The following is a 14,088-nucleotide window of genomic DNA, read 5'->3' as shown; positions in this document are numbered from 1 at the left end:
CTTGAACCTCTCCAGTATTTCCATACTTAACTTTGAATAACCACTTACAACCTATAGGTTTTCTTCCAACTGGTAATTTCACCATATCCCAGGTGTCATTTTCTTGTAAAGACTCAAATTCCAGATCTGTGGCTGACTTCCACTCCTTTGCATTGTCACTTGACATTGCTTCACTTAATGTGCTTGGCTCTAACATATTGCATAAGTTTGCAGTGTGACAAACTGATTCATTTGCTGCTGCCATATCAGTATACTCATCATATCCATAGCAGATGGGGGTTTCCTGTTTCTTGCTGATCGTTCAGCTTTTTCTTTAGCTTTAACTTCTGTTTATTGGTCCACTATCTGTTCACTTGATAAGATATACTCATTTGTTACAGGCTCTTGACCAAATTCTGTTTCATTAAAGATAACATCTCGCTGTATGAAAAGCTTCCTGGATTTTTTCATCGTACAGTCGATATCCCTTGGTGCAGTTTTCATATCCAATGCTTCATAGACTTCATGTCTAATTTCTGTCTTGACGCATCTGGCACATGTGCATATGCAAGACATCCGAACACACTCATGTGTTCTACATCTGGTTTCTTCTCATACCATCTCTCATATGGCGTACTACCATCTTTTATTGCCGATGTAGATACTCTGTTACCCACATACGCTGCAGTAGCTACAGCTTCCGCCCAGTACATTCTTGGTAACTTAGCATTTAACAGCATGCTTCTTGCTGATTCCACAAGAGTTATGTTCCTTCTCTCAGCAACACCATTTTGTTCTGGATAATATGCTACTGACATCTCATAATGAATGCCTCTTGACTTCAAATATTCCTGGAACTTATTTGACGTATATTCTCCGCCATTATCTGAGCGCAGGGTTTTTATGCGCTCTCCAGATTCATTTGAGTACAACTTCTCAAATTTCTTGAATTTCTCAAAGACTTCTGACTTCTGTTTCAAGAAATACACTCTGCAGCATATTGAGTAATCATCAATAAATGTAACAAAGTAATTGCTACCTCAAATAGATGGAGTTTGCATGGGACCACAGACATCACTGTGTGCCAGTTGCAGTCTTCCCTTTGATCTGATTTCTCCAGCTGACTTAAATGGCTTCCTGTACATCTTACCTTCAGTGCATCCCTCACAGAAACTGGCTTCATCAGACTTCTGAAATTTGATTCCATTTACATTTCCACTCCTGACAAGCTTCTGTAACTGTGAAACACTGACATGCCCTAGTCGTTGATGCCATATATCCAAGCCATTCATGCTGCTGTTTGAGACTACTGAGGCATTCTCAATAACACTGGTCTTACAGTCCAGTTGGTATAGACCATCATTCTTTCTTGTACCCATGCCATGGAGTCGTCCTGATTTACCTCGGATGTAACAGCGATTAACTCCAAACTGCACAATATTTCCTTTTTCAGTAGCAGCTCCTACTGAAAATAGATTGCTAGCTAATTTTGGTATATGAAGGACACTCTGCATTGTGACATGCTTTGAATTACTGACTTTAAGTGTCATTTCTAGTTTACAGTTTCCAACTCCAAGAGCTTCAACAGTTCTTCCATCACCAATCCTAACTTGTGATAATTTGATAATATGTTCCTCTGGTGTGCCATATGCCTAGACGCACCAGAATCCACCAACCATTCTCCATTTCCTATTCCCTTTTTCTGGTTTGTTACAAAGGCGACACCATTGCTTCCATCAGTATAATTTTCCGCCACATTAATACCCACAATCTTAGCTTTGTGGACCATTTCCTTCAGTGTTGGATGGGCAATTGCGTTTTATATGTCCCTCTCTGTCACACTTGTAACACTTGAAGCTGTTACCCCTATTCTTTGTTTCTTATGTTCCATGTGGTTTCAAGTTGCTGCGAGTGGCTAATGCAGTTGATGATGTTTCATTCGATGTGGGTTTTTTTTCTTTTGTTCTTCATTAATCAGTGCCTGTTGCACAAATTCTAATGAGATATCATCAATTTTGCTTTCCAGGGCTGTTACAATTATATCATAACTAGCTGGCAGAAAACCAAGTAAGGTAACAATCTGATCTTCTTCTGCTATTTCCGCCCCAACCGCAGCAAGCTGATCCGTTAATTCCTTCATTTGTTTCAAATGTTCATGGACCGTCATGCTTTCTTTCATCTCACATCGAAAATATTTCTTTTTCAGGAATAGTTTATTGGCTAGTGTGTTCCTATCAAAGTGAGCACGCAGTACATTCCATGCTTTCTTAGGAGTTGTGCATGAGGTGATAAGATAGAGTTGTGCACCTTGAATATTCAGAACAATTGTTGAAAATGTTCTTTCCTTTTTCCTGTTGAAATCTGCCCTTGTTTGATTGTTGGCTGCCTCTCCCAATACTTCTGTTTCAGTCACATGGCCCCATAGGCCTTTTCTTCTCAATAAATGTTCCATTTGAAATTTCCATGTGGCCGAATTATTTTCTCCCAACTTATCAATTGATATTTTATCTTCCATTGTCAAACTATTTTAACCACAACTGTAATATTCCTTTCTTTGATTTAGATCTATTTCTCCCTTTATATGACTTGAGAAAATAGTGTCAATCAATATTTTACTTACAGTTTATCTTGGTATTTCACAATGGCTTCCAGACAAAGGAAACTAATCACCCAGCGTTTATGATAAAGTATCCATGTAAATCATGTGCCATCCAACAAAAATTTCATCCAAAACTGTTCTACAGTAATCCTCAGTATCTCCTGGATTACTTGTACTAACAATTATAAAACAGTTTCATCTGTTTAAGCACTATTAGAGCATTCCTAGGCCCATAACCTGTTGATATGTGTTTATTCATCGAGTACACATGTGTAAAACAAAAACAAATAACCTAACTACAGGTGGCAGCACTTATCTCAATACTCTTAACAGTTACAATGCATTTTAACTGATTGTTTGTTTTAAATTTCGCACAAAGCTACTCGAGGGCTATCTGTGCTAGCCGTCCCTAATTTAGTAGTGTAAGACCAGAGGGAAGGCAGCTAGTTATCACCACCCACCGCCAACTCTTGGGTTACTCTTTTACCAACGCATAGTGGGATTGATCGTCACATTATAACGCCCCCACGGCTGAAAGGGCGAGCATGTTTGGCGCGACGGGGATGCGAACCCGCGACCCTCAGATTACGAGTCGCACGCCTTAACATGCTTGGCCATGCCGGGCCGCATTTTAGCTGAATAAAAAATATACATTCTATTGCACAACACACAAAACTATAAATAAACTCAAACAATAAACTGTTTAACCTAACCGTACAATGCGCAGCTATATGGTTGAAAGATGGTTTGAAGGAAATAATGGCAATTTTCTGTATTTTTACAACATAATCAATTAGGAAATAACACATACTATCCAGGAATAAAATTTGTGTTACATAGTGTAATCAACGCGCTTACATACTCTGTTTGCTACATCCATTACGTGTTGTTATTGTTTTTTTCAGTTTAATGTGGAATCATATGTACATTCCCAGGAATTTTGATGATGTGTCATTCTGGAGGCGAGTTCCTTGTAGGTATAGTATTGGAGGATTTTTTTTTTCCATTTTGGATGATTTTATAAATAACAGTAGTTGCGTTTCTATAAAAAAATAGCTCAATCAATGTATTGAAATTTCAACTAGGATCTCTGATCATCATATTTCTTAATGATATTTGACAGCCAAACAAAGAAGTGTTCGAAAACGTATTTGTTGTTTGTTGTTTTATTTTAGGGCTAAACAACATTGCTGTGTGCTGTGCGCACCACAGGCAATCGAACCGTGAATTTTAGCGTCATAAATATGTAAACTTACTGTAGTCTTATCTGAGGTCGTGTTGGAATAGTGATCTAACTACTACACTGAATAATGTTCTACATATACCATTTTTGCTTTTCTCGGTAATAACTTATAACAACAAAACTCCGTTCTGATTAAGGAAAGTTTGACTGAGAGCTAGAGACAATATTATTATTTTCTTATATTATTGGTGTTCTCTTACAACGTATGGATTAGCTGTTAATTTCAAATATCCTGGCTCTTGTAACCTAAAAATTCTTGCTTTCAACTTGTAAACAATTGCATTTGATATTATTATCACTGTTCTTGTTTACGCAAGAGGGCTCACACGTGTCTATATATATATATAAGTAGGTCACTGACAAAATTAGGGGAGTTCTTGCTATCAGCTATTATCAAAGTCCTAGCTCAAGCAAATAAATCTTTGATCGGTTCTTGAACTTTAAGTACGAAAGAAGGCCGAGCTCAGCTGCCTTTTGTTCATCAAGATGGAGTTTGATACAAGTCTTTACACGTGTTTAACGAGCTTGTAGATAATACCAAGAATACTATAAAATGTAAACAGAAATCACAAGCACTACGACAACAAACAAAAACAAATACTTAAAGCTTTATTTATCAATAAAAATGTAATCTCAATTATTCATATGTGATCGACATTAGTCAAACACACATAAAACAAGTGTTAAAAAATTAATTGATATAAAAAATAATAAACTTTAGTTTCAAATATCCTCATGAACATCATGTGAAAAAATAAACACTTACTTTCCACTCAATTTATTTTCAGATATAATGTTGTTTGTGCAGAAGAGCTGATTCAGGGCTTGATGGTAAACAGTCTTTTATCTGCGTGAATAAACTTACTTTTAGTTACTAACAGCGTGGCATCTGTCCAGAAGAACTGAATTAGACTTGAGTGGTAAAGAGCCTTTAATCTACTGAGAATACCTATACATTTAGGTATTAAACAGCCTAGCATCTACCTAGAGAAACTAAATCAAATGTGCAGATAAATAGCCTTTCATCTGCTCAGAAAACTTGTACTTTTAAGCATTAAACATTCATTAACTTTCTAGCATTCAGCAGATTGTGATGTACTACTCAGAACAAAAAATTGAATCTTTAACATTTGTTCGCGTTATTACAAGATCTAAATTGACTAATAAGTATCATTAATTCAATATGTGGTCTTCTAAAAAAGAACTAGTTCATAGAATGCAATATTAAGTAGAATGTGGTTTTCACATAAATGTGAATCAGATTTTTAATGTTAGATGTAACGCTTATATGCTCAACAAGAAAAATATGTTTTATTTTGTTCAAAGTTCCAGGGAAAAGATGAATCACGGTGTCGGATATCAAATCATACAAGATGAAAGCCACTTTCTTTATAATTTGAACAACATTTAGTCTGCAGAGAAAACAGTATAAAAAGATTGGTTATAGATAGTGTTTCCTCTGAAGGAACATTTTTATTATGCCTGAAATCATGTTGGTAGCTCAAAATAGTTAGTTTCCCGGTGGATTAGCGGTAAGCTTAAGGTCTTGTAACGCTTAAATTATGTGTTCAATGCCTGCGATGGACAACAGGATAGCTCATCGTGCAGCTTCGAGATTAAACAGAAACAAACAATTACCACAGTTTACTTCGATTAGTATATTATATAATTATAAGATTAATCACAATGTAAATGTTCATTTATAGTAACTCCTATAAAGAAGTAAGTGCTCACAAGAGATTAATCAAACCTCTTATATTAAATAAAGTGTGATTTCCTCAGACCAACTGAATTATATTTGCAAAATAAGATAATGTGTGGTCTGTTTAGAAGAGCTTAATTATACTTATATAATAATAAAACGTGGGATGCGGTCAGAAGAGCTTAATCAGGTTTCCGTTATAAATGTATGATCTACCCAGAATAAGGATTTTTTAAAAAGAACTCTGCATGGGAAAGAGTAAACGATATAATTTTATTTTCTTCATATGATAACTTACATTAAATTTCGTAAGTGTTACACATACTTTGAAAAACCAAAACATTAACTAAACAATGCGATTATGAACATTACCAAACTGTTTAATATAATGTATCCTACACGACAATGCAACATTCCCAAAATTGCTATTGTAGCCACATACTTCCATGAATATACGCATTAGTAATCTTAATTATTGCTGTGTTAAAGGTTGTAAACAGTCTGTTGGATCAGAATGGAATAAACAGAATCATTACATACGTCAGTTTATTGAATACGTTTATTTGAACGTTTACTGATAGTACTTTCATGAAATAAAGCAAGTTTGCGTATTGATATGTTATGTATATTACGTAATAGTTAACTGAATGTTGAAACACGTTTATTGTTCACAGATTTAGTAATTCGACGCTATGAGCCACTATAACTGAGAACAGTTTATTTGTCAATTTTCTAATTAGTTCATACGATGACTAAATAATTAGATTTGCACAATAAACTCGCGTTAATTGATTTACTAAATAAAATTAACCATCGTCACTAGATAAAACAGATAAAACATTATTTTGAAGATGGTTTTACAGATGAAAACAACAAAAAATGTCTGTGTAAATATAAATTCCAATGATGGTACTCACACTTTTAACCTTGAGTGAGCTAGAATATCCTTTAAATGAAGAAACAGCCCATATACACACATTGTTTATAACACAGCGACAGTTAACTTCTGTGGGCTTCTCTAAATCAGCCCTACAGATGATACAAATCAGAATCTTCCTCTAGGCACTGGAAGCGAATTTAATGATAAAACATTTCAGTCAATCAGGTATTATTTATGATTTACCCTTTTTCTCACCAAGTTTAAGGCCTCAGTCACTTTAAATAATCTCGAGGCATGGGATGTTTTAGGTAGGTGACGTGTAGTTTCGTTGAAGTTAACCCAAATATTGAAAAATAGTGCATCACACTACCTGTGACTGTAATAGTCTATCACACACGCACGAATTATTTTATTCTAAAGTTGTACAATGTTAGTATTCAGATAAAGCCACGTGTTGCTTGTTCCGTCTCTTAAATATCCCACTGATTAACCCTTTTCTTGTAAAACCCTTCTACCTTTGCTGTGGAGGAGGGAGGCTCCACTAAGAACTGAAGAACAGGAGCATATCCAGGAGCGGGAATTGAGCCATAAGAGGAGAGATCTTTGTCACTCATCAGACAACATAGGCGTTTTAACTGCTCGAATGTGACAAACATACAGATATTCCATGAACCAAGTCGGGTAAAAGAGGGAAGGAATCTATGAGAAACCAAAAATTCTGGTTCAACACAAACACATAACACGAAACCAAGTTTTACAACTGCTGTTTTGTTTCCCATTTCAGGATGAGAATATAATTATAATGAGATAAGTATTCATTAAGGACATATACGTGTTCTATAGGTGTCTAAAATACAGTGAACCTAAACTACTTTAAATAAGCTTACGGTATCTTAAATTTATGAACAGAACGAAAATCATAGGAAACAAAACCACACAATATGTAGTGGTAACTAGCGAGAGAAGTTATGTGAAAATAAATGAAACAGTTTTCACATCTCAGTTCCAAAGGAAAATGATATGTTTGTGCATTAATTAGCAGTTTTGTGTTACTGTTTTCTTAAGTTGTGCTCCTCAATTAAATACTTTAAATTAGTCCTTACCCTTTATAGAAAGACATAAAACCGCCTTCCTTGAACATTTTCACTGCACAGTCTAGTGCTCCAGTGTACTGGCCCTGCCAGGAGTTCATGTACCTGGTCTTTACCACATCAACAGGAGAGGCTACCACTGTTGCACAAAGCCTGCCCCAAAAGCTGACACAAAATGACAAGGAGCATTATCTGTCATCAATTTACGTTCAATGATAAATTCTTTGATCAAGTCGTAAGCCACCAGTTCAGAGGCATTCACTACAGCATTACGCGTCACGTTTGGAAGTGTACCTGAAACAAAGATACTCAATATATCAAGATTGAAAAGATACGAAACACAAAGTGGTTCAAGATGCACCTTATATTAATACCTTGCATCCATTCTTAATCTGTATCTACGAAACATACATGGTAACAGAGATAAACCTTCTATTTATGAAGGATAAAAATATTAGCTTACACATGAATAGTATATATATTGGGTTGAGGAATAATTCGTGAGCGTTTTTTCAAGTTAAAAAAATATATTCATAAATGACAGCTTTCGCAAAATATTTCATGTCATTTGGTAGATAATTGTTTGCTCTAATAGATGGTGTGTTTGATTTTCATATGTCTTTAATTTTTGCTTTCATTTTCAGCTCATTAAATGGAATGTCAAGTGGACAAAATCGAGCATTTTCGACACCATCTGCTTTTCGCATTTAATTTCTTGCAATTTCGTTTAAAACAATGCATACTATATACCTATGTATTACATGAAATAAAGTATCATAATAAATGTTTTGGGTGTAATGTGTTCATGCATTGAAGTATTGTATAGTCTTGCATGTAATGCTTGAATGAAATTATTTAAAGACGCTCACGAATTATTCCTCAACCTAATATATAACATAAACCTCTATTTCAGACACACATAAAGAATTACAGCTTCAACATTTACGATAACCTTTTGTCACTATCTTCTCTTCTCTCATATGGTCTAATAAATTGTCATAAACCATTTGTACCTTTCCACAATCCTTTCATTCCTTCTTCTCTACCAATCACACGGTAAGCCTGCAATGCTCCAGTATAGCGCTTGGGCTGACCGGACACCTGTGCTTGCATTCGGACTTTGACTACATCCGTGGGCTGAGCACAAACAACAGCCATGCCACCTGAAGTGATTCCAGCCAGAATACGGATTCCTACTCCAGCTTGGGAGTTGGACCCTAAGAACGATAACAGATTGTTTCTACCAGGTTCCTGCTCAAAGCCATTAATTCATTCTATCAGTCAAGCGTTTTCGACCACTAGCAAGGGTTTCTGAGTGTTTGAATAACTATGAATTATGGTTGATTTCAAAACAAGTTACTCTCAAAGTATTTCCCAAATTATTTACCCTTTTTGACATATTTATTTGAAGATTAAAAAAGGTGTTTTAGACTGCTATAAAAATCTGTTTCACAGATTTTCATTAAATCTAATAAATTATTGTATGAGACTGACAAAGAAATCCAATACAAAAATATATTATTATTTCTATACAGTGTTCAGAAATTACTGTAACAATTTTGTGTATAAAAGTAAATATTAACACAATTATGTTTAATGTTTCTTCATAAAACTAATTTCGAAAGCCATTTTCGAAATGATTATTTTCTTAAATTTATTTGTTAGGTGATTAGCAGCCGTATTAATTGTACCATTTATGATGTTCTGGTAGAATGACCTGATGGAGTCGTATAACCCAATTCGTACAGATGCGAACGCCATCTGTCGTTGAAGACCAGCACACAGTCCATTATAAAGGCTTTTGGGCCTTCCTGGCGGGCAATAGTCATGAGTGTGCCTAGCATACCTCGGTACCTAGGGGTATTATTACCAGTTTTCAGGAATGAATTTCCGATAGTTGTCCTTTCTCCTTGAATCTAGAAATAATAAGAGTGCATAAGTTCAATTTTCTCTTAAAACTTCAAAAACCAAAACAAGCAGATGGTATGAAACTGCCGACAGCTTAGTACATAAACCTCGTTCCGTAAAAACGTCTGATCAGAACGAACAGAACATGTTATTAACAGATGGCGTGAGACTAACTTGTTCCATCTTTGTTAATAAAGATTAAGTATTAAAAAACGTAAAAATAATAAGAAAACTTACTTGTAGTCGCACTTTTGCGACATCTAAAGGAAAAGTGATGACATCAGCAACACACGCGGCGGTTCCCGCGCTGAAAAACTTTATCAACACTGTGGGTTCCCGCGTAGAAGCGCTGATTCCAACCATTGTAATGACGATTATAAGTCAAACACCAGTTTGCTATTAATGCAAGTTTGTCTATACTTTCCAAGGTGCAGACTTTCTAAAAAAAGTAAAATATTGAATATCTAACTATTCTTACATAAACGTACAACTTCCATCATGTGTTGATCTTACAGGGCTAGCTTTTATCGTACGAAAAACGCACAACAATCTATAAGATGATATTTAAATCCTATCTTTACCAACTTTTTATGATTTTCTTTCGATTTTTTCATATATACCTTTCCAGAGAATAAATAAATTACCCATCTAGCATCTAAGTTATATGTTAAAACTTCAACAAGAAGGATTCCACAGTTCCTTATTCGTTCCATACATAAATGTTAAAGAAATTCTACAGTAGGCAAATTCTCATGAACAAAACCTAATATCTTTTTTTTTACATTTAGGCCCGGCATGGCCAAGCGTGTTAAGGCGTGCCCTTTCAGCCGTGGGGGCGTTATTATGTGACGGTCAATCCCACTTTTCGTTGGTAAAAGAGTAGCCCAAGAGTTGGCGGTGGGTGGTGATGACTAGCTGCATTCCCTCTAGTCTTACACTGCTAAATTAGGGACGGCTAGCACAGATAGTCCTCGAGTAGCTTTGTGCGAAATTAAAAAAACAACAAATTCTTTACATTAAATTCAATAGGAGTTTCTGAGCAATTAAAATCTCGGGAGAAGCGTAGTTTCAAGGGTAAAAAAACTAATTAAAATATATAAATATTAATTAAGTTGCAGTACAACTGAAATGGAACAGTTTACCAGGTCCACAAAAAAGAAGTTAATAGCTTACCTCGTTTTCACTGCGTAAAGTTATATTATTAAGTTCCACTAAGTTCGGGCGGTGTGGAGAAAACTTTGATGTTGGAGTAAATACACTCCTTGTGCACGGGGGTTTCTACCCCACGACCAACGTTTCGTTTCTGGTCAGATTGCCGTTGAACTTGTAATTTCATAATATTGGGTACTCTGAAAATGTTCGAAGAAAAGTTGGTAAGTAAAAGAACCACCATGCCATGTGATTAGTTTCATTATTCCGTCAACGATGCTTGTGGTTTAACATTTATAAATTTAAAATAAGGAAGTTCAAGCTAGTTAGCGTTTTCAACTGTTGAAAATATGACCACAGAGATAAAATGATTGATTCACCTCACCTCCTGTCTTTTACTTTCTTCCCAATTAAATGTTTTATTTTGTTTTTCAGATAATTTATTTCAGTAAGATATCAGGGAAAAAGTTTTCACTGCTATATAGCCCCCGCTAGTAGAGTCTACGAATTTACAACGCTAAAAACTAGGGGTTCGATTCCCCGCGGTAGGCTCAGCAGATAGCCCGATATGGCTTTGTTATAAGAAAATGCACACACACTTTTAAATAAACCTAACCAAACTTAAAAACTCTGAATATTTTTCATTCCTGGTCAAGTAATAGTAAGAAATGTGTCGATGCACTGTATATACTGTTTCGTGGCCAGTTTATCTCAAACTTTATTCACATTTGACGACATTTGTTTTTTTTTGGTTTTTGGGGGGGGGATTAGAGCTCGATGCCCAAACGTCAATTTCTCAATATTTGGTCACGTGAATGCTCTCCTATTGTCATCAGCTGACAACAAAACCGAGTGAAAATAAAACAACAAAATAGTTATTTTTGGTATTCATCAACTACTATTTTCAGTTCATGTCTTACTTCTTCCTAAGCTAGAATAGTTTACTTTACATTAGTGCACTATATTACCTCAGTCTTATATGCAGTACGTTTCCACAGCCTTGCAGTTAGGTCCAGTCAAGATAAACTAACTTTCACTTGAGACTAAAGACAAACTGAAAAAGTCACAAATGTCTAGGGAAAATAAACACACATTTATGAAAATACTAAAGCTAATAGACCATGACAACAAGTTTTAACCAGTTCCAGCTGTCACATGCGAGTACAAGTAACTGGAAAAATCTAGAGAAAACGCATACAGCTGTTTAAAAATATTGATCGCCATATCTTGTCACAGTCGTTTTAATATAATTTCATAATACATTGTTTAGAATTAGTAAGAACTGTTATCGCTATAGTTACTGTGTAAATGAGTGAGATACATTATGTCATATTTAATTTTTATACGTATGTTTCGTTTAAGCTTACAGCTGCACGATGGCCAGTCTGTACAGAGCCCAACGTATGGATCAAACCCCAAATGTTATAAGCCCTCAGTCGTACCCTTTAGGCACCGCAAGGCAAACTACGCTTTCAAAGTTAATAAAAACCTAATAGCGAGCTGAGTGAATTTGAATCAAATTTAATATATAAAGTCAGTTTCTCAGCAACGATACATCTTCGTCCACGTCAGAGATGGTAGTTTATTTTATCTTACTCCAATATAACAGGTTTAATATTCTCTATGGTCCAATGGGGCTGCAGGTTACTTCGTCCCATTGTGACTGTAGGCCATTTTGGCTCACTAGGACTGTTTGTTACTTGACCCATGGTATCTTGTTACTTTTCCTTATAAACCATAACGTTTCTTTCGCTTCTACTAAATAATTATCACCATCAAACCCATTACTTTACTTGGCATCAAACACATACACAACAAAACGTTAACCATGCATCTTATAGAAACTAATGGCACAATTGCATCATCCTTAAATGAATGGTGGTCAAACATAATTTATTCCCTTAGGAAACGCGATACGCTATATTTTATGGATTATATAATGCGATACTTGTACAAGTTTTTCCTGGATGCAATATTTCTATGAGATCACAAAATCGTATTTTTTTTATCAGTAGAAGACTGTACTTGATCTTGGAACTCTGATCCGTTTATATTTAAACAGAAATTATATCAGATCTTGGAACATAAAAACACTTAAAGATATCTTGAAGTTATACATGTTTATCTGTGCGTTTATACAGTTATACATAGGTATGTGTGTGTGTGTTTATACATAGGTATGTGTGTATTTATACATAAGTATATGTGTGTTTATACACAGGTATATGTGTTTTTATATATAAAAATTAAGATTCTTCAAGATATTGTACATATATATCTTCATGTTTCTCTTTTAAAACATTATAACACACTTTGAAACACGATGTAATGTCCTTTTAAAATAGACTGTACTTGATCTAGAACCCAAATATAAGTGTTTCTGATTTAAAATAGACTGGAATAGAACTTGAAATCAGATATGTATGTTTCTGTTTATGAGAAAACAGTGAATATATTTCCTGTGTGTTTAATGTATTTCTCTACAAGTCTCCAAAAGAAGCATGAGATAATAACCTGTATATTTCCATAACAAAAGCATCTTTCGTGTTAATGTTATATTCATTAAACCTGCTATATATAAAGCATTAATACATTTCCAAAAGTATGAAAGTAATATGCATTTTCCACACATCGAAACTAAACAAAACTATTAAAACATTTAACATTATGTAGTGACCCAAACTGTTCTGCTAAAATCGATTCAAATAAACATATTTATATCTTACCTTTCAAGAAGGATCGAAGAAGTTGGTGTGTAGATGCAAATGTCATTTTATACCTAGAGACAGGGACAAGCCCCTCAGAAACAACCAATTGGAGCATGGGACTGAGGGCACACCTTCAGTTGTGGAAACGTCACGATATGTTGTTGACAAGCGGAAACAGAAATGACCTTAAAGTGAAGTTTGTTGAGGCCTCAAGAAAAGAAACATTCTTGGAAAAGCGCCAGGAAAAACAAAACAAAAAGTAGCTTGTATATTTCTTGTAATGAATATTTTTGTGTGTGTATTTTTTTAGAGCAAAGCCACATCGGGCTATCTGCTGAGCCCACCGAGAGGAATCGAACCCCTGACTTTAGCGTTGTAAATCCGAAGACATACCGCTGTACTAGCGGGGGGCCTTATAATGATTTTAGTAAGTTTAATAGTTCATATCTTAATAATTTTCTCATGTGAAAATATGGAGATATATATATATATATTTATAACAAACTTATTTTGCAAGCAGTTCAACAAATACAACATTTTAAAACGATGGCGTATCAAAAATATATTCATACAACATTCTGGAGCAAATTTACTCTCCAAACAGATGAGATCTGAAGTTAGAGTAGGTTGATATATGTGTATGTATCGTAGGCAGTACCAGATTAACCAAGCATGGAATATCGGCTTCAAAACAAAACAAAATCGGCTCCTAAAACTGGTACATATTTCTTAAATTACAATCTTCTGTAAACACCAAATTTATAGCAAAACTCACCCATAGGAAACCATTAAAAGCAACGAAACAGATGTTAAGCGGCCACAAAGAAGC

The 14,088-nt window shown here is 35.0% G+C and overlaps 1 protein-coding gene and 1 pseudogene across 2 annotated transcripts in view; both read right to left on the bottom strand.

Moving 5' to 3' along the window:
• Positions 1-14,088, bottom strand: part of LOC143232493 (spondin-1-like) — a 481,016-nt gene that overhangs the window by 113,324 nt on the left and 353,604 nt on the right. The gene's annotated exons all lie outside the window — the stretch shown is intronic.
• LOC143232492 (dicarboxylate carrier UCP2-like) lies at positions 4,415-12,679 on the bottom strand (annotated as a pseudogene). The gene is made up of 7 exons (XR_013017561.1): positions 11,520-12,679; positions 10,576-10,751; positions 9,640-9,841; positions 9,186-9,410; positions 8,508-8,711; positions 7,507-7,788; positions 4,415-7,102 (listed from the first exon to the last, which is right to left on the bottom strand). The product of XR_013017561.1 is annotated as a dicarboxylate carrier UCP2-like (transcript).

This window comes from Tachypleus tridentatus, chromosome 11, assembly GCF_004210375.1.
Source record: "Tachypleus tridentatus isolate NWPU-2018 chromosome 11, ASM421037v1, whole genome shotgun sequence".
NCBI lineage: Eukaryota > Metazoa > Arthropoda > Merostomata > Xiphosura > Limulidae > Tachypleus > Tachypleus tridentatus.
Note: the sequence above shows the minus strand (reverse complement) of the source record. Positions and strands in the feature narration are given on the sequence as shown.